The sequence below is a fragment of the Dipodomys spectabilis genome, unplaced genomic scaffold (genome assembly GCF_019054845.1).
Source record: "Dipodomys spectabilis isolate Male_0828 unplaced genomic scaffold, ASM1905484v1 ptg000026l, whole genome shotgun sequence".
In the NCBI taxonomy this organism is placed as follows: Eukaryota; Metazoa; Chordata; class Mammalia; order Rodentia; family Heteromyidae; genus Dipodomys; species Dipodomys spectabilis.
In genome coordinates this window covers 3351101-3372388 of record NW_024870703.1, presented here as the reverse complement: position 1 = coordinate 3372388, position 21288 = coordinate 3351101, and positions in this window count along the sequence as shown.

Here is a 21288-nt window from a genome sequence, read left to right as displayed (position 1 = left end):
TCCCACAAAAGACGGACGGGGTCCGAGGAAAGGTAAGGCGCCTCCCTCAGCCCAGGAGACAATCAGACACAGCGGGGAGCCAAATCCAGCAGGTAGAAAAACTCGTTTATTAACAGAGCAGCCCCTTTTAAAGACAAAAAGGGTGGGTGGCATGGTAAGGGAGGAAGAGGAACCAATCACTGTCAAGGTCACACCCTATCATTCACCTGAGCCTTCACAGGCTGGTTAGGCACTGATGGGCAGATCAATTGGGCTCTTCCCACTCTACTCTCTCCCAGCGCCATCTTGGCTGCCCATGTGCTCCACAACCACCTATCAAGGGGATCTCCTGAAAGAAGATTCCTTAAAGTAAAAGAGGAGAGCTTTGGGTCTAATATGTGTTATCAGTTCATTGTGGCTTTTCAAGAGATCAGTTGTAGTCCTGACGCCCCCGTGCCTTAAAATGCATATTGTTGAGAGAGAAAATTTAGAGTTATGCAAGTTAGAATGAGGTCATGAGGTTGGAATTTAATATAAAAGTACTCTTATAAAAAGATATCATTGGGACCATATGCCATTCTACTAGGTCTACTATTAAAAATGCCACAGACTAGTGGAATTAAATAGCACAAGTTTATGTTCTTACAGTTCTGAAGCCTACATGTTGAGAATCAGGATTAGTTGTCTAGTAATATTTTTATCCTTTGCTTATAGATTACCATCATTTAACCTTAATTATCTTAATAATTATCTTGATGATCTGTAACAACAAGTTTTAAAGGTTCAACATTTAATTCATAATAGCTACAAGACATATATTCATGGAAAGAAGATGATGGTGAATTGACATTAGAGGAAGATGACCATCTAAAGCCAAGGAAAGAGGCCTGAAAAGGGTCCTTCCTTCCTTGCCTTGGAAGGAACCACCCTATCAATACCTTATTTCAGGAATCTAGCCTCCAGAATAGAGACAGTAAGTGTTATCTAAGTCATCCAATCTGTAGCAACCATTGCAAACCAATACAGTGATCATTACATAGACCCATGATACAGAACCTGTGTTCACCTCTCAGTGATATCCTGACACACTTGAAGCCTAATTCAACAGAGTGAAAGAAGAGTAAGTAGAGCCAAACCCTTCTAAATCCAAGGACATAGGTTGAGGACATAGGTTAGCATGATTTCTGGGTTTATTCATCCCTATTTTAGGCAATGCTTTGCTGATTGCTGTTCTTGTAGATAGATGGCTCGCCATCATTTGTTGATATTGGAGCAATGACTGTCAGGGTCACAGGAAGTTGGGAGAGTAACCTGAAAAGCCAGAATTGGCTTTCACTGTTAAGATGAAGAAGAATAGATGGCATGATATGTCAGGATGCATGGATGCTGAAGGAATTTAAGATAGAGCTTATAAGAAGCAGGTAAAGATATGAAGTCTTTGGAATTTAAAAATAATATCACAAGGATATTGAAAATAAATGATTCTGCTAAAGGAATGCTACTGGGAGGAAAATATGAATGTAGAAGATGATGAAGGAACACAGGGATGGGATGGTGAGGACTGATCAGGTCTAGGAAAGAAGAAATTAGAGAGTATACACATCTTGAGTATTCCCAGGAAAGATTGTTTACTTGGCTCAAGGGGAAACATTCCTAGCCTTCAGTGAGGTCAATTACTGAGATTTGTGCCTTCCATTGAACAAATGGTGTTCTTTCTTGTTTCAGAACACTTTTTGATTAAGAGATAAGCTCTAGAATACTCAGTCATGGAGCCAGAATTGACTGATGTGATAAAGTAGAATTAACAGAATCTGACATACAACAGATGGGTTCAAAGAAATAATATGACCTTTAGCTATCTTCATATAACTCATTTTTATAGTAATCCTCAGCAGTCTCTTGGTTCTATTTTTCTACTGTTACAATTTTTTTATATATATTTATCCTTCTTAGTCTCTCCCCATACACACAAACACAAAACAGACACATTTTTAAAAGCTCAGATATGGCCATCTGATTGTTCTGTTAGACAACAGAATATTAGCCATCTATTTCAACATGTTGGCTTTTCAACAATCAAGGCAGCTGTCTCCTTTTTCTTTAATTCATGGTAGATCATTATGCATGATGATATAATACAAGTTGCTTACTTTTGTTAATGCACAAAAGTAGAATGAAGTCAGCCATGGTGTTTTTAATACTAGCTTATCCTATTTAGGAGATTGTTACTGATGATATGGCAGGAAACATATTGATATATTAACAAGGTCACTCAGTCACAAAATCCTATTAATGTGGAAAATGATAGACCGGAGCTGTGCAGTGACAAATCAGGCAAGTTCTCACCTTTTATTCTTAAGACTTCTTGTTCAAATTGTTTAAATTCTCACAGATGGCAGAGAATCAGAGCACAAACCCCAGGGATGCGCATGACTGTAATAAAAAACAAAAACAAGAAAAAAACCCATGTGCCATCAGCACCAACTTCTTTCTAATTTTGTTATATTTTATTTTGCACAAAAATATTATGGGAGCAACCCAAGTCTGGGACTATAATTTCAAATTTAAAGACTTACCTTCAGAAGCATAGAAAAACCTGCCAAGTAGAAATTTCAGAATAAACACGTATATTTATGACATTACCAACAATGTGTATTTTTTAGAAGTGAAGGCACCAGTTATTTGCATTTTGAACGATAGTAAATGAATTTCAGATTTAGTTGTCAATTTAATGAAGCCTCAAATATTGATTTTAGTGACACAGTAAACTAGGAAATGGGAATAAAGAGAATGGCTATAATGGAGTCCTGGAGGGAATAGCTCTGGACATTTCAGTCAATGATAAACTGACTTCAGTAGCATGGATTAGGCAGAGAAAAATAAAGATTGCCTTGATTTAGTTTCATCAGGAAAAGAAATCTTGCAAGTTTATGGCTTCATAAATTGTTCTGAATGTTTAACATCCCACGAAGAAGAAGCAAACAATGAAGATACTTCATTCAAGAATACAAAACCAGTTTGCTTGGCCAAACGCCTGTCATTCAGATTTAGCAGTGTGCTATCCCAGTTTCATTGTTAAACAGCCTTATTTGACTAGTCTCAAAGTGCTGCCATGCAAGAATTATGCACCATTTTACTTCTGGATTTAAAATAAACTCCACTCCCAAACTCCTAGAACCACTTTGGCAAAGTAGCAGGATATAAAATTAACCCACAAAAATCAGTAGCCTTTCTGTGCACCCACAATGTATAAGCAGAAAGAGAAATCATGAAAACAACCTCATAGCCTCAAAAATATTCAGGAATTAGCTTAACCAAAGATGTAAAGGATCCATTTAGTGAAAACTATAAACATCTAAAGAAAGAAAGCAAAGAGGACACCAGGAAATGGAAAGACCTTCCATATTCATAGATAGGTAGAATCAATACTGTGAAAATGGCCATAGTGCCAAAATTGATCTACAAATTCTATGCAATCCTCACCAAAATCCCAATGATATTCTTTGCTGAAAACAGAGAAAACAATCCAAAAATTCATATGGAACAACAAAAGGCTTAAAATAACCAAAGCAATTCTAGGCAAAAGAAGCAATGCAGGCAGTATCACAATACCAGATTTCAAGCTCTACTATAGAGCCATAAGGTCAAAAACAGCTTGGGGGAAAAAAACCAGCTTAGTATTGGCACAAAAATAGACCCAAAGATCAATGGAATAAATTAGAAGACCCAGAAATAAAACCACATACTTAAAGTCATCTGATATTCGACAAAGGAGCCTAAGACATAGAAAAAACATAGCCTCTTCAACAATTGGTGTTGGGTAAACTTGGCAGCCACTTGCAGAAAATAAAAGAGGATCCCTGCTTCTCATGACTCACTAATATCAACTCAAAATGGATTAAAGACCTCAACATCAGACCCCAAACTCTGAAACTACTGCAAGATAGAGAAGAAGAAACATTAGAACTTATAGGCACAGGCAGGAACTTCCTGAATAGAGTCCCAGGGGCACAACAGATTGTAGACTTGACAAATGGGACTACATTAAAATAAAATACTTCTGCACAGTTAAAGTCATAGTTACTAAACTAGAAAGACAGGCACCCAATTGGGAAAAGATCATTACCAGCAACACATCAGAACAAAGGCCTAATATCCAGTATATACAGGGAGCTCAAGAAACTAACCCCTCCCAAATATAATAATCACTAAATGAGCAAGGTAGCTAAAGAGAGACTTCTCAGAAGAAGAGGTAAAAATGGCAAATAAACACACAAGGAAATGTTCATCATACCTGGCCGTAGAGGAAATGTAAATCAAAACAACCCTGTGATACTATCTTACCCCAGTTAGGCTGGCCAATAATCTGAATTCAGATAACAAGAAATGCTGGTAGGGATGTGGAGACAAAGGAACCCTCCTCCATTCTGGTGGGAATGTAAACTAATACAACCACTCTGGAAAGCAGTCTGGAGGTTCCTAAAAAACTAAACATAGACATTCCCTATAACGTAGGCATACAACTCCTAGGCATCTACCCTGAATATCATGAATCCAGATATGATAAGGACGTCTGCACATCCATGTTCATTGCTGAACTATTTACAATAGCCAAGATATGGAAACAACCTAGATGCCCCACAAGAGATGAATGGATCAAAAAATGTGGTACCTATGTACAGTGGAAATTTACACAGCCATTAGAAAGGGTAAAACAATGGCATTCACAGGGAAATGCATGGAACTAGAACAAATCATGTTGAGTGAGGTAAGCCAGGATCAGAGAGACAAATGGCACATGTTCTCCCTGGTATGTGGATGTTAGATTTAAAATGCAATGGGATATGGCAAAGTATACAGAATTCTAAATACCCATACACAGTGAGATCAAAAGAGGATAGTCTTAGGAGAAAAGCACCAATTTGTAATACCCAAGCACTTCTTCATATGTACATAAAATAGTATACACACTGAAACAAACTCCAAAGATAAGGAAACAATGGACCTTAACGTCTTATCATAGTTAGATGACTCTGTATTCTTTATCTCTGTATGCACATGCACATCTGAGGGAAGTTGGGGCGAGGGCACAGAATTAGTGGAAAACAGGTAAAAATGTGCAGCAGCTGGGTTCATGGGCTGCACTGGACATTGATGATAATGAACCAAGCAACTCATGGGTAGAGATGAGAAGGAGGGAATAAGAAAGAATGAGGGAACAGATGATACTAAGCAAAAGGAAAAAAAGTGCTTATCACCTGATGTGTATCACCTCTAAACAATAGTAATTAAAAAAATAACTAAAAGTCTAATCTGATTTTGTAGTGCTTTAGCTAACTAGAACATTGTACACTGCAGTATATTTTAACATTTTATAGCCTGTTGAATATAGAAAATCACACATTTTTGGAGAACAAGTTGATCTTGTATATGGTAACATAACTTTGGGATCCATTGAATATTTTCATTCTGCATTGGAATCATTACCTATATTGAAGTCAACTCTTTCATTTACTGCAAAGTTAATAAAGCAGAATCATAAAAATAATTTTATTTTGCTAGTATGATAGTGATACATTTGCTTCTTTTATCACTTAAGAGATTGATCTATAATTAAGTGTTGTTGTTGCTGTGTCCTTTCTGGTTTTAGAATGAGTGTAATACTGGTTTTGCATAATGAGTTTGGTAGTGTGTCTTCTCTTTCTATTTTACAAAAAAGTTTGAAGAGTATGTTTATTAGTTCTCGGTGTGTGTGTGTGTGTGTTTGTGTGTGTGACTCAAAAAACACTGTTTGAGGGTTGGAAGGGAGCTTAGTGGTAGAGTACTTGCCTTGCATTCATGAGGTCCTGGGTTTGATTCCTCAGCACCACATAAGCAGAAAAAGCCGGAAGTGGTGCAGTGGCTCAAGTGGTAGAGGCTAGCCTTGAGCTGAAGAGCTGAGGGACAGCGCCCAGGCCCAGAGGTCAGGCCCCGTGACTGACAAAAAAAAAAAAAAAAGCACTGTTCAAAAAGCAAGGAGGAAGGGGGAAATGAAACTATACAGGAAGTGTTGAACTTGTTCAGAGCACTCTGTATGCATGTATGGTTATAACAGTGAAACTCCCTTGTATTATTAATATATACTAATTAAATAAATCTAAACACTACTTTAAAAAAAACAGCCTGGAAAGAAAAGTAAATTCATTTTCCCATAGTTAGAGTATGATGACCCCTCTCATGGAAGGGTATACCTAAACGGAAGGGTATACCTAAAGAGAGTCTGTTCTTTCTATACATTCTGTTAGAATTTTTGGAAGAGAAAAAGGATGGTTCTGTTACTGATGTACTCACTCTTACTTTTCTGAATATAAAAATCATAGGACATCTTCTCCGCAGAATTTGCTGTTGTTCTTATCAAGAAAATTCTTGTCATGATTTTCAACTTCTCTGTGCTCTGACTTTCTCTAGGGATCCATTAAAACTGTACTTGCTTGACCTATAATACCCTTCTCACTACCTTAGCCTGTAATGCCTTGCTCTCTTCTTTGCCTTAGGCCAGTTATTTGGCTGCTTTATAGATTTCCTTGTCTCCACTCTTTTTCTAAGGTATGTACTGTGTATTGCTGGCTCATTGTAAGACTTTCAAGATCAAAACTTTGAATTTATACACATGTTCTTTCCAGGTACAAAGCAACACACTAAATGCTCTACATACAAGACAACCAATCATAATTTAATTTCTGCTTTGATTAGTGAGAGTGTGTGTATATATATTCTATAGATATATATCTATATGTATATATAAATATATATATTTAAATTTGTAAACTAGAAACCTGCTTGTGTTTAAAATTCCATTTTATTGTTTGCCTGAATCTTACTGATTTTAACTTAGCATTAATAGAGGACTACATGAAGAAATAATTGTTGGTGGTTCAATTTAAAAAAGAAATATTTTTGATCCCTATGATGAATTGTAGAATTTACTTCCTATCCACAATGAAATCATTCAATCAAGAAGGAAGCTAGATGTATAGAAAAAGCCCAGCTTAAGAAACAATATTTTGTTTAAGAATAGATTATTTTATTAAGTGGATTGAGTGTAAGGAGAGGATTACTTCATAGTGACATAGGAAATGGGCCATGGATAAGGGTGGACTTAGAAGCTCTGTATTTAAAAGAAAACAATCTGTGAGATGTAATAAGCATGAGCCAAATAAAGTAGTTTGGAAAGAACATATTTAATATTTAACAAATTAAAAGCATCCTAAAAAGAATAAATTAGATGGTTGAAATAGACATTACTTATTTAAATAAAAATACATCATGCATAGCATGTATTGGTAGTTAGAAAAAGTAAAATTTTAAGAAATTCAAAAACTATTTGAGAACACAAACACTGTAGATAAAACTCTTACAAAAACTGAGAAAAAAAGGGGAAATAAAAAATAATATTAGAATGGAAGAAGTAGATTAAAAATCATAGATATAAAAGAGCTTATTTCAATGAAAATAAGACACCATCTGTTCATCTAGAAAACAAAAGAAATTATAAAGTTGCAATAATCAAATGAGGGCATATAAGTGCAGAAACAAATTTACAGACTAATTAAACTGGGGGAAATATCCAGAGGAAACCCTAGATGCACATATAAATTTAATATTTTATAAAGAAGGAAATTCAAATCAGAAATAGAGACTGTTTAATAACTAGTGTTAGGCAAGTATATCTTAGAATAATAGAGTTATTTTCTCACATGATACATAATAACCTTTAAAAGAATAAGATTGCTAAAAAGAAAATGTGGATATTTATACATTAGTTTTAGCAATTGTGAATCTGAAAATGTAACCGATTTCTACAATAATCAAGTATATATATGTATATATATATATATATATATATATATTAGTAAAACAAAGAAGCAAAATAAGCAAATTAAAGCAATAGAGTTTCTGGACACTGGTAGCTTACATCTATAATCCTAGCTTCCCAAAGGGGTGAGATCTTCAAAGCCAGTTGGAGAAGAAGAAGCTATGAGGCTTTTATTTCCAGTTAACAAGCAAACAGCCAAAAGTAGAGGCGTGTCTCAAGTGATAGAGTGCCAGCCTTGACTGCAAAAGCAAAGCAAGAGCTCAAGGACCTGAGTTCAATCCCCAGTAGCCACCTAGCCACCTCCACATACACAAAGCAAAAGAAATAGAAAGAGCAATGAAGTTTATGTAGAAAACAACAAACCTGTTTTTTTTTTTTTTATAGATGTCAAACCACTTATAGCTTCCAGTGTTTAATTACTAAAAATCTAAATTGTATGCTACTGATACGAGACAGATATATATACACAACACAACACACACACACACACACACACACACACATACGCACACACGACATCTATCCTTTATAAGAAGACATGAGTAAGGAACATCTGGGTATATATGTGAATGTAGCATAAAAGTGTGCATGCATGCAAATGTTAATGGATATCCCTACAGCTTTTTAGTTACAGAGCAAAAGAAAGGGGTCCTAGTTTAAATAGAAGAAAAATGTTTGAAAGGTGGTTTAGTGGAGCACAGTTTCCCTAGGACAGTTACAAAAAAAGTTCAGGGACCAAAGCAGCTAAGGGATATAAACTAAATCATACAACAGAAACCTTCCTTCCCACCACTGCAGCCTCTGAAGATGCCTTCAGTGCCACAGCTGGGGAGGATTCTCCTTTGCCCTTGTTCTTTGTGCTATATTTGATTGGCTAAATCTTGGATTTGGATACTTGCCCTGGTTACTGGAGAGAGGGAAAACAACAACTTGATTTCAACTTTTCTAGTAAGACACCATTGACACACAAAAAGTTATCTCCAAAAAATAGGAAGAACCATGAATAGGAAGACTTGTAGGCAACTGTTATGTGTGTCAGGGGTGCCTATGTTGAGACAATTTGACGCTGACAATGGTATTCTATGATAGATAGATAGATAGATAGATAGATAGATAGATAGAGATATAGATAGATTGATTCATCAGTATTTGTTGAATATGCCTGGGATACATAATTGTATTTCATGTAAATGTTTTTTTCCATTAGGAATGTACAGTCTGGGAGATAAGAGATTAATATAGATTATTTAAGAAATAACATAAAAGCCTGTAATCCTAGCTACCCATGAGGCTGAATCTGAGGATCATGGTTCAAAGCCAGCCCAGGCAGGAAAGTCCGTGAGACATCTCCAATAAACAACTCGAAAACTGGAAGTGGTGCTGTGGCTCAAGCGGTAGAACACTTGCCTTGAGCTGAAGAGCACAAGGACAGCGCACAAGCCCATAGTTCAAGCTCCACGACCGACAAAAAAAAAAAATAACATAAAACATCATATGTTATGATTTACAATGATTGATAATTATATCAATGATCAATTACGAACATTTCTGGAGAATTTTTTTAAAAAGAAATATGTCAACAGTTGAGATCAAAATCACAGAAAAAGGCTGGCTTGAAATGGAATTTGAGAGATAGGTAATATTTACATCATGGTACCTATTTAAGTGTATATGAAGGTGTTTATATATGATCAAGTATATATTTCCATCCAAGATAAGATAGCAGGGAGTTAGAGTGCTCATTTAAAGGCTTGATTCACTTTTTCTCAAACAATACTTTGCTTTTTGTTAGAAGGCCCTGAACTAAAATAATTGCAATTATTTTTATAAACTTATAAGGTATGCATACACAAATACCAATGGGTGAATTCTAAGTGCATATATCCTAATGACTTTTCACAAAGTGAGCATATCCTCTACACTCCATAGAGAAGAGATAACAACTATTTCTAGCATCACAAGAAGCCCGGTGGTATTCTTCTCAGTCACCATCTTCTGTATAGGTAACTGAGACCTTTGCATCCATCAAAAGCGTTATATGGTTTAGAACTTCATATACACATCATACATAGCCTTTTGCTCTAGCCCTGTTCACTTAGCCTTGTACTATCTATCCATATGATTGCATAAAGCAATGCTTTGCCTTTCATTGATTGCTGTGTACTGGTCCATTCTATGAATCCCTCATATTCTAGATCTATTCTACTCAGCCTATTTTATTGATTCCAAATTGGGGCTTAGTGAATATTACTGTATATGTGTAGGCCTATGAAATAATGATTTAGGGGTGAAATATCTAGCTTATAGGGTATCCATGAATTAACATTTAGAAGATAATAGACCACGGTCTTCAAGTGTTTTCTGTCCAATTTTCATTTCTTCCAACTGTGAATGAGGATTCTTTTTTTATGGCTGATCTTTTCTTTTTTTATTATTAATAAGTTTTTTATTGTGAAAATATCATACAGAGAGTTTACAATTACATGGGCAAGGTAATGAGTACATTTCTTATCGAGCATTGTTGCCTCCTCCTTTGTTTCCCTTACCATCCCTGCCCTCCTATCCACCGTGAACCCCCGCCAAAGTTGTAAAGTTTGTTTTTCTATATAACGTCTTGTAGGATTCTTGTTCTCTAAATCCTTGCCTATGCTTAGGGTCCATAGTTTTGTGTTTGATACTTGCCATTCTGGTGCTTATAAAATGGTTTCTTGCTGTGGTATTAACCAGGATTTACTTGGGAGATTAATGAATTTTAAAACCTTTCATAGGTTTATTGGTCTTTTATATATTCTTTATCTTTTAGGTGAAAAGCATGCTTAAATCTTTTGACCATTTTATTATTTGGTTCTTATTGAATTTCTTTCTTTCTAAAAGCTAGGAGAATCTCTGTTATCTGGACTAGAAATTTTCCTTCTTATATTTCTACTCTCATAGCTTTACTTTTTTGATTAACAGAGATCTTAATTTTATTCTAATCCAGTTTTTCAATTGCTTTACATTTGGCATGTGTGTGCACATATGTGTGTTTTTATGATTATCCAGTTGACCAAATACCAAAATATGATAAAACTGTGATCTTACAATTGTATTACAATGGGATATTTTATATAAATTAAGTGATTTCATTTTCATAAGCCTCTTTCAAATCTCTCTTTCTGTCCCAATGTTCAGATGATATATTCTTGCTGGTCAAAAAACAACCTTCCATTTCATATAGTAAATGATGATAATATATGGACTTCTAGGCAAGATCAAATCCAGGGCCCACAGAAGAAATGTAGTCTGAACATAGTATCTCAAGTATTTGCAATATCTTCTCCCTTCTTTCCTCTGATCAACCACTAAATAGCTCTTAAATTCATAGTCATTTTACAAAATTATGGCGGGTGCTGGTGGTTCACATTTGTAATACTAGCTACTCAGGAGGCTGAGATTGGAGATCACAGTTCAAAGCCAGCCAGGGAAGAAAAGTCTGTGAGACTCTTAGCTCCAATTAACCACTCTAATTAGCCAGAAGTGATACTGTGGCTCAAAGTGGTGAAGCAGTTGCCTTGAGCAAAAAAGCTCAAGCACAGTGCCCAGGTTCTGAGTTCAAACCCCATGAATAACCAAAAAAAAATTCTTATTGCCCCTAATAGTTAATGCCCATATTAACTCTAGCCTAAATCATTCCAATCTCCTACTAGTTTTAATCTCTACCTACTGCATTTGTGTTTGGATACTCACTTACCTCTTTTAGGCCACCTCATCACTTCTTAATTAATTTCTTACAACTATAGCATGAGCTATGCATATGACAAATATGATCACTGTGTGCAAATATGATCTCTATTTTCTTACATTCCTCTCTTTCTTGAGTCTTCTAGCAGCTTCAACAATAGCATCCCACAGCTTAAATCTGTGCCTTTTCCCTCCTGTTTTCTGTGTGAAGAATTTTTCACTTGATATCTGACAAGTTCTTATTCATTCATTCTTAAAGCCCCAGGTCAAATTATGTATTCTATGTGAAACTATTTCTCATTCCTCCTGGACAGGAGGTAATCACTCACTTGTATTTACTAAGTATTAACTGATATTATTTCTACTGTTTCTCCATATCCATCTTCATATCATGACCTTAATATCTGGCAAAGACTAGGTACTTAATAAATATTGGTTGAATTGAATCAGGTTGATGAATTTAGAATTTCTAACATTATTTATGCCTCTCTGCAAAAAACAAATGAATAAGACTTGTACAGCAGCTCATGGTTGTAGTCCTAGGAGGTAGAGACTGGGAAGATGACAATTTAAGGCTAACTAGACAATAGTTCATGAGACCCCCCCATTTTAAACACTCCCCCAAATGGAAGAGTTGTATATATCTTTAAATCCAAACTACACAGAAAATGTGACTAAAATGTGCATAAATGTGAGATCCAATTAAAAAAAATAAGAAAAGGTTCTGAGGCTTTGGGAATAAAGTTTAAGAGGTAGAATACCTACCAGGCAAGCAAAAGACCCTCACTCAGTTCAAACCAACCCAGATACTGCATCTCCCAAGAGAACAAACAAAAACTAAAATTAGAATTAAACATTAAATAGTAAAATTGGGAAAGTACAAGAAAATGATGCCAAAATTAAACTTTTTAACATCTGGAAAGCAAAGAAGAAACCACAGAAAGCGAATACTTTAAAAGTACTTTTGAAATAAATATCAAAGTTTGCTTAAATTTCCTATATACTTTACAATGGGAGCAGAAGGAACTTTCAAGTATCTTTCATCCAGTGCAGTAATTACAATATTTGTAATTACAATATTTATATCATATCTCCCTTTTTATTTCTTTGCCTTTGCTGAAACCACTTAAATGACAGATCTATCATTTTCATTTTTGCCTATATCACTATATATATATATATATATATATATATATATATATACATGTATATATATATATATATGCGATTTTCTTACAAAAGTATACTGTAATTATATCTGAAAAGTAGATAATTCTTTTTTGGTCTCATTTAATGTCTAGCCTATTACTATATCTCCATGATTGCTTAAAAATGTCTTATTTGAAGGCATTGTTGTTGCTTGTTTGAATGAAGAGCAAGAATATTCTCTCATATTTGTTCTTTATCTTGAGTTTATGTAAGAGTGTGATTGTGTATATGTCTATTACCATAGACATAATCAAACACTTTACCACTTGAGTCACAACACCAACCTCTCCATTTTTTTAACATTGGTTATTTTCAAGAAAGGGTCTCTTGTTATGCCCAGATTAGTTTAGAATATAACCTGTCTATTTCTTAGGTCTTTCCTGCTTTTCCCTCTCTTATGCTACTGAAGTTTTGCCAAACTAGATTAGTAATATGTTACATTCTAGATTTGTGTCTTTGCTTCATATATACTACTTTTCATGTATCTGTTATAAATGAAGTTATGTGAGACTTCATTAACTTTAGTTCCCAGATCTTATTTTGTTTATTTCAAAAGAGTGCTTTTTTATTTAGTTTAATTTTATTGTAAAAATGATGCACAGAGGATATACAGTTACATGAATGAAGTAATGAGTACATTTTTTGTTGAACATTGTTACCCCTCCCTTGTTTTTCACCTACTATTCCTTCCCTCGCCTCTCTTACCCCCCTCCCCCTCCCCTGCCCTGAAGTTGTAAAGTTTATTTCCAACATAGTGTCTTGTGAGTGCCATTGTTGCAATGGGTTCATTCTGTGTCCTTGTTTCAGCATTTTGTTATTCCCCTTCCCTTCCCCAAATTAGAAGAACTTATACGCAAGATGCAGGGTACCAAAATCGAATACATTGATAACAGGGGATGTACCATATTGCAAAGAACATACAAAAGAAACAAAAAAAGTAACATAGTACATTAAAAACGACAACAAAGAAAAACCACTGGAAAGAGTACTTTATAGGTAATACATGTTATATTGCATCCCTATCTCAGGACCACAATGACTTCTCATTTCACTCTTAGTTATCCCTAGATTAATTAGTAGTGACCGATCCTCGCAATTTAATCTTGTCATTAAGAAATATCTCATCTTATGTACTATGTTGAAAACAAACTTTACAGCTTTGGTGCTGGGCGGGGAGAGGGGTGTGAAATTGGGGAGGTGGGGAGGGAAGGGATGGCAGGGGAAAAATCAAAGAAGGGGGTAACAATGCTGGATAGGAAATGTACTCATTACCTTGCTCATGTAACTGTAACCACTCTGTACAGTATTTTTACAATAAATAGCATTTTTAAAAAAGAAACATAACCTTTCACCTAATTAGTTCCCTAGTTAATGATTATTGGATGGCTCTATTGTATATGTCATTAGGAGTTGAAAAACAGATCGCCTAGTCTATCTTTCCTTCCACATTTCTAGCTGGAATTCCTCAACAAAAGAGAACATTCCCTTATCACCTGCAGATTTTTAATTACCTTGACATGGACTGAACACACGATAGGCAGAATAATAGCCTTTCCTTATAATGGCTGACATTCAGAGTTACTGCTGTATAGCACTCTCAATGACGTCTTGTGAAGCAGTTTTCCCCTTTCTCTTCTTTGAGTTTCATTTTGAAATGCCGTTTATTATGTACTCAATATGGTTTAGTCAATTGCATTCATCAGGTGTGTGTGTGTGTGTGTGTGTGTGTGTGTGTGTGTGTGTATGTGTGGTTGTGGGGCTTGAGCTCAAGGCCTGGGTGCTGTCTGTGAGCCTCTTTGTGCGCAAGGCTAGCACTCTACCACTTGAGCCACAGCGTCATTTCTGGTTTTTGAGTGATTAATTAGAAATAAGAGTCTCACTAGGACTTTTCTGCCTGGGCTGGCTTCGAGATTCTCAGATCTCAGTCTCCTGAGTAGCTAGGATTACAGGCATGAGCCACTGGCATCTGGCTTATTAGGTTTTTGATGCTCAAATTGTTCAACCTTTGACCAAAAGAGGTCTTAAAATTTATCTCTTCTTTGCTTAACATAGCCTATTAGTTTCTTAAAAAATTTCTCACTCTCTGGCACTAGATAGCTCAGTCTAATTCCCTATATTTTAATCCTAGACCTGGAATCAACCAATCCTTCAGGAAGCCCTGCTTTCCAACTTACTCATTGCAAATATGTTGTCATTAATTCCAGGATTTTTCAGTGGATAGTGTTAGAAAATGCATGCCTTTCAATATAAAACAAAATAGAATCCTACTGGTATTTCTAACTTATATGTAATACTATATTTTACTAACTTCTTTGATTTTACCCATATATTAATTTTATCTTATGGTACCTAAAAGCAGTATCATGAGATGTAACTTGCATTTTTTCTATAACATATATAAAGTACGTTAAAATAATTATATCAATGTAAGTACCAATCATTGTCTTGCACAATTAAATTTAGTATTTAATTATCATTTGTAATGAAACTGTATCCCATCAGCATATACAATACAAATCTTGTGTTCAGCATTATTCACCATAGCTAAGATATGGAACCAACTCAGATGCCCCTCAGTAGATGAATGAATCAAGAAAATGTGGTATAGATACACAATGGAATTCTGTGCCTCCATCAGAAAGAATGATACCACCCCATTTGTTTAGGAAGTGAAAAGACTTGGAAAAAATCATACTAAGTGAAGTAAGCCAGACCCAAAGAATTATGGGTCTCATGGTTTCCCTTTTTGCAGTAATTAGTATACATCTAGGATAATGTTATCAGATGATCAGAAAAGCTCAAAAGCTATGTACATATGACCATATAAGATGATGTTAAATGAAATGAACCTCAAGATAGGGACACCAGCCAGGTGCTGGTGGCTCATGCCTGTAATCCTAGCTACTCAGGAGGCTGAGAACTGAGGATCTTGGTTCAAAGCCAGCCTGGCAGGAAAGTCCGTGAGACTCTTATCTCCAATAAACCACTCGAAAATGAGAAGTGGCACTGTGGCTCAAGCGGAAGAGTGCTCACCTTGAGTCCAAAAATAAAAAATAAGTGATAGAAAAGAAGAAAAATTAAGAACCAGGAAATAAAACAATAACTATAAAAGCATTAAAAAAAGATTACCCAATGGCAGATGGCTAGATAGATCAACCAGTCTTGACGGAAAAGATGATTTTCAAAATCTTTACTAAGACCTTGCCCAAGGAGACACTGGAAACAAAGATATAGATATGCCAAGAATAGTTTTAATAGAGTATTTGAATGGTAGAATAATTTAAAGAGATAATAAGGACACTGTATGGAAGAAATAGAAAAAAGAAAATGAGAACTAAAGTGGTATCACTAAGGAAATGTTCTCACAGAACATTTATTGGCTATATCATGAGCCTTCCCAAACTGATAATAATTAGTTGCTAAATGATTTCTAACTTTGAGATTCAGTATGTAGGAAAAGTACAGAGGATTTAATTACAGTTATGGAAAAATCGCTTAGCAGTTAGTAGCATGGACTGTGAAATAGAGGTCACTGAATTTAGGTGTTGTACTGGAACTCAATCTGGGAGAAACACAGAAACCACATTTTGAGAGGTCCAATTGGGAGTCTTTATTGGAGAGCTGGTGACTACAAGTGACTCCTGTCTCTAAGACTGCAGCCCCTCCAGTACATTTAACAGTTAGAAAACTGAGCCATGAGAGCAAGAGAGGAAAGAAAGATCAGAAAAACAATACTAACAAACAAGGTCAACTCCAACAGAGAGCTGAACTGGGACACATGGTGACCAGTGGAGAGCCAGGAGACATGAGACATGAGGCATGAGATATGGCATCCTGGTCCTGAACTGGTCTGGGCCTAAATCGGGTAAGGGGGCAGGGTCACAGGAAACTAAAGTCTAGTGAGTTCAAGGGACAGGACTGACAGGTCCAGTATCCTATCTTCCAAGACTCTACCCCTGCCTTAGGAATTCAGGCATGCCAATACCTGCAGGTGGAACTTCCCTGCCTCTCCTATGAAGACTAGATAGCACCAGTTAAACCCAATTCCCTATCATTCACCATGATGGCACCAGTTAGACCCAGCATCCTTATTTCATAGGAGGTAAAGGGAGGAAACTTAGGCAAAGAGGAAATAGGTACATTAGCATCCTCATCCTGACCTGAATAATCTACAGAAACTTTTTATTAAAAGACCACAGTGTATTGTTTAAGGACATAAAGGAAATTTACAGTCATAAAAAGAACTGGAGCAGAAACAGTTAAAAGGTCATTGTGGGAGTAGAGTTAAGACTGCCTACATCTGTGGAAGTCAACTGTTACTTTTCTGTATAACATCCTCTAGTAAAGATTTATTGACTCATATGCATGTAATACATTAAGACATTTGATATTAATATTTAAAAGCACGATGAGAGGACAGAAGCATGCCTCCAAGAAGTGTGGATTGCAGGATGGAGCTAGGTACAAAATCTCAAAGGCCAATTAGAAGTTAAATTATTGAAGGTCATGAAAAATAGAGGGTCAATATGAAGGCTAGAAAATAGAAATACTACATATCAGCAATTGATGTTTTTACATAAATGATATAAACAAAATGCAGTAGTGTTCAAAACGGAAGAGACTATTCCATACTTCCTAAGTAGTATAAATGAAATGACAGAACCACTTAGTCTTAATTAGAAACAAATCTTATCAAGAGCAATACTCAGGCATATCTACATATCTGAGTCAAGTTATAAAATTTGAATGAGAGAGACTGCCACAAGCATCCTGTTAGCTTTCCTTTTAAAGAGACAAAGGCAGCAGACCATCCTAAGATCTTCATCTTAAGATCTTGGTTAATGTGTGAACACCTTACAAAAGTGGGTAAACCAAAGTAGTGATGTAAGAATTTAAGATGGGACTGATTTGCTGCTCTCACATGAAAGAGTCAAAAAGAAATTTTCACATGACCAGAATTTAGGATGTAACCCACTCATGAACATCGTGTTCTGAAGTATAGTGCTGATATTAAAAGCAGGGGCATGAGGCTGTGTTTCCTGGTTCAGATATTAACTATTCTCAAATCTGAGCTCAGTGAAGCTACTGATGTACATATATGTCACAGGCATATCATAGAGTAAGCCAAGTGTGGGTGACTCATGCCTGGATCTGAGATCTGAAGATCTCAACTCTAAGTGAGCACAGATAGACAAGTCCGTGATTCCATTGCCTCAAAATAGTACAGGTATGGCTCAAGTGGTAGAGATCTGCCTTGAGTGAAAAAGCCAAGCAAGAGAATGACACCCGGAGTTCAAGCTCCAATTACACCGCTCCCACACACCCAACAGAGAAAAAACATAAGAGGTATATGGGTCATTGCTATGATTTGAAAGTAGCTGTCCCTCAAGGGTTCATGTGCTGCAGATTTGGTATTCAGTGTGGTGGTGTGGACCTGGTGCCGTTGTTAAGGGATGCGGTCAGGTGCAAAGTAATTAAGACATGAAGCATTGCCCTCTGAAGGGATTAATGCTGAACGTCAGCATTAGGGAAGCGGTGATAAAATGAGGTCATCCAACATGGTTGGCTCCTTGCTTACCTGGCTTTCCTTTCCATTCTCCACCATGTTGTGACTCAGCCAAAGGAGTCCTTGCCAGAATCCACAGTTGGGACCTCCTAATCTTGGGCTTTCAATCTCTAAAACTGTGATCAAACCTTTTTTAATTACAAAGCCACAGTCTTAAACTTTCCGATATAGTAAAAAAAAAAAAAAAAAAAGGACTACGGGAGTCATGGTAAAAGATCTAACTAAAATGTTTGAAGATGTATCTTATTGATTTAATGTGTGTGTGTGTGTGTGTGTGTGTGTGAGTGTGTGTGTGTTTGCTTGTGTGATGGTACTAGGGCTTTCATCCAGGGCCTGGTTGTTGCCTCTTAATTTCTAATCTTGCACAGGAGACATTAAGCTCTAGAAGAGCGACAAACCCCAAGCAAAATAAATATAAAACACCTGAGCACACAACTGACAAAGCCCCAAGTATAAGTAAAAATATTTGAAAAAAGGAAAAAAAATACCAAAAGAAAAAATGTTTTAATAACCTATTACCCAGGTTTTCAAATGCACGAGTGGAAGACGGGGTATAAAGGGTAGGATCCTCAGAGTGACTGATAGATTGTAGCTGCCAAGCTGGCAGTTTTGTGACCCAGCAAACACACACATCTTAAAAAAGAAGATGCAAAAGACATCTTTTTAGAGACTCTAAAATTATGAGAATTAATCACCAATAAACTTACAACACAAAAAGTATACTTAGGAAAGAAAAATAACTCCTGTTGGAGACTTGGAGGTACAAGATGTATAAAAAAGCAATGGTGGGGGCTGGGAAGGTGGTTCAGTGGTAGAGTGCTTGCCTTGCATGCACGAGGCCCTGGGTTCGATTCCTCAGCACCACATAAGCAGAAAAAGCTGGAAGTAGGGCTGAGGTTCAAGTGGTAGAGCGCTAGTCTACAGCTGAAAGAAAAAAGCCGGAAGTGGTGCTGTGGCTAGAGCACTAGCCTTGAGCTGAAGAGCTGAGGGACAGTGCCCAGGCCCAGAGTTCAGGCCCCACAACCAAAAAAAAAAAAAAAAAAAAAAAGCAATGGTGCTAAATTCAGTTAATTTACATAGTATCAAATATATAAAATAATTGCGAGGATAACATTTTAGGGAATATATAGAGAACAAAAATTCCAAAAGTCATTACTATTGTTGAGATGATGCAGTCTTCAGTTCAAAGAGATAGACACTCTATTCTTTCTACTTATTTCAGATGTTTGGCTCTTCATCCCTTCCTCTTCCTCTTGTAGGTTTTTTGGTACTGAGATTTGAGTTCAGGGCCTGCTAAACAGGCTTTTTACTGCTTGAGCCAAATCTCTAACTCTTCTTATTTTAGCTTATTTTCAAATAGGGTATCCAGATGTGTGTGTGTGTGTGTGTGTGTGTGTGAGAGAGAGACTTCTTGACTAGATGTGATTATAAGAATCTACCACATGTCCCTTGCCCCTCTAGATGAACATAGAACTGCATCTCAGTTCCATTGAAATGTTTCTTTAGACTTTCGCCACATCATCTGGGACCAGGAGATTCCTTGATGAGAAAATGATCTGAGATTCTACAAATTTCTACTGTCTCAGTAACTAACTGTTCAGTTTCTTCATTTTATTTTTGAAATTTGTTTCATTTCTAGGTTTTCTCTGCAGACAATTTGTTTTAAATTATGTATCCTACAATTACAAAAAATGTTTTATAAACACTTTTAAAAGTTTCTCTCCTTGTTATTAAGATTTCTGTTTTCTAAATCAATAGAGGGTAAAGTAAACATAGAATATAAACCGCAAAATATAAAACACAGACTAACAGTGCAACACAAGAATAAAACATAAAACAAATTAATACAAAAAACAAACATATCTGACAAAAGAATCAACACAAATTGAAAAAATTAATTAATGAATGAATGTAGTGCTAGTATTGGGGCTTGAACTCAGGGCCTCGTACCCTCCCATGGTATTTTATTCAAGGTAATGTTCTATCACTTGAACCATGCCTCCAGTTCCAAATATTATTTATAAAAAGAAAATGAATACAAGCAAATAAGATTAAAATTTAAATACACCAAAATATTATTTCCAGGAATACACATAGAGAGACAGAAAAAGAGTAAACAGAAAAAAGTAATTGTAAATAAAACATACAATATAATTCAAAGGGAGAACTGAAATATTTTTTCCTTACAATAAAAGATATGGTTAAAAATTAAACATTGAAGGCTGGGAAGGTGGCTCAGTGGTAGAGTGCTTGCCTTGCATGCATGAGGCCCTGGGTTCCATTCCTCAGCACCACATAAGCAGAAAAAGCTGGAAGTGGTGCCGTGGCTCAAGTGGTAGAGCATTAGCCTTGAACTGAAGAGCTAAGGGACAGCGCCCAGGCCCAGAGTTCAGGTCCCATGACTGGCAAAAAAAAAATTAATTAATTAATTAATTAAACATTGACTAGATGCTGATCGATCACACCTGTAATCCTAGCTACTCAGAAGACTGAGATCTGATGATCTGGGCTTGAGCCCAGCAGGGGCAGCAAAAAGCCAGGCTGAAGGCACAGCTCAAATTGTATTGAAATGGCCAGGAGCAAAAAAAGCCACCTAGCAAGTGTTCAAGGTCCTGAATTTAAGCCCCTGTACCTGCACAAAAAGAAATAAATAAGTAAATAAATAAAATAAGACATTATATAGACAAAGTTTTCATGATTTCTCTACAATACAGATTGTCATGAACCCTGTCCTCACAAAATGCATGTGCTGCAAGCTTAATCTGCAAGTGTTGGGATTAAGAGGCCTTCAGGAGATGACTACATTCCAGAATAAAGCTCAATCTGTAGCTGTGAATGTTTCTTAAAAAAATTAGTAACAAAAAATTCTACTGATTAATTTTTATATTAACTACTTTGTATAATGCTTCCCAGTTCAAACAATAATTCTTAGGAATATTAGCTCCCCTGAGTGGGTAGC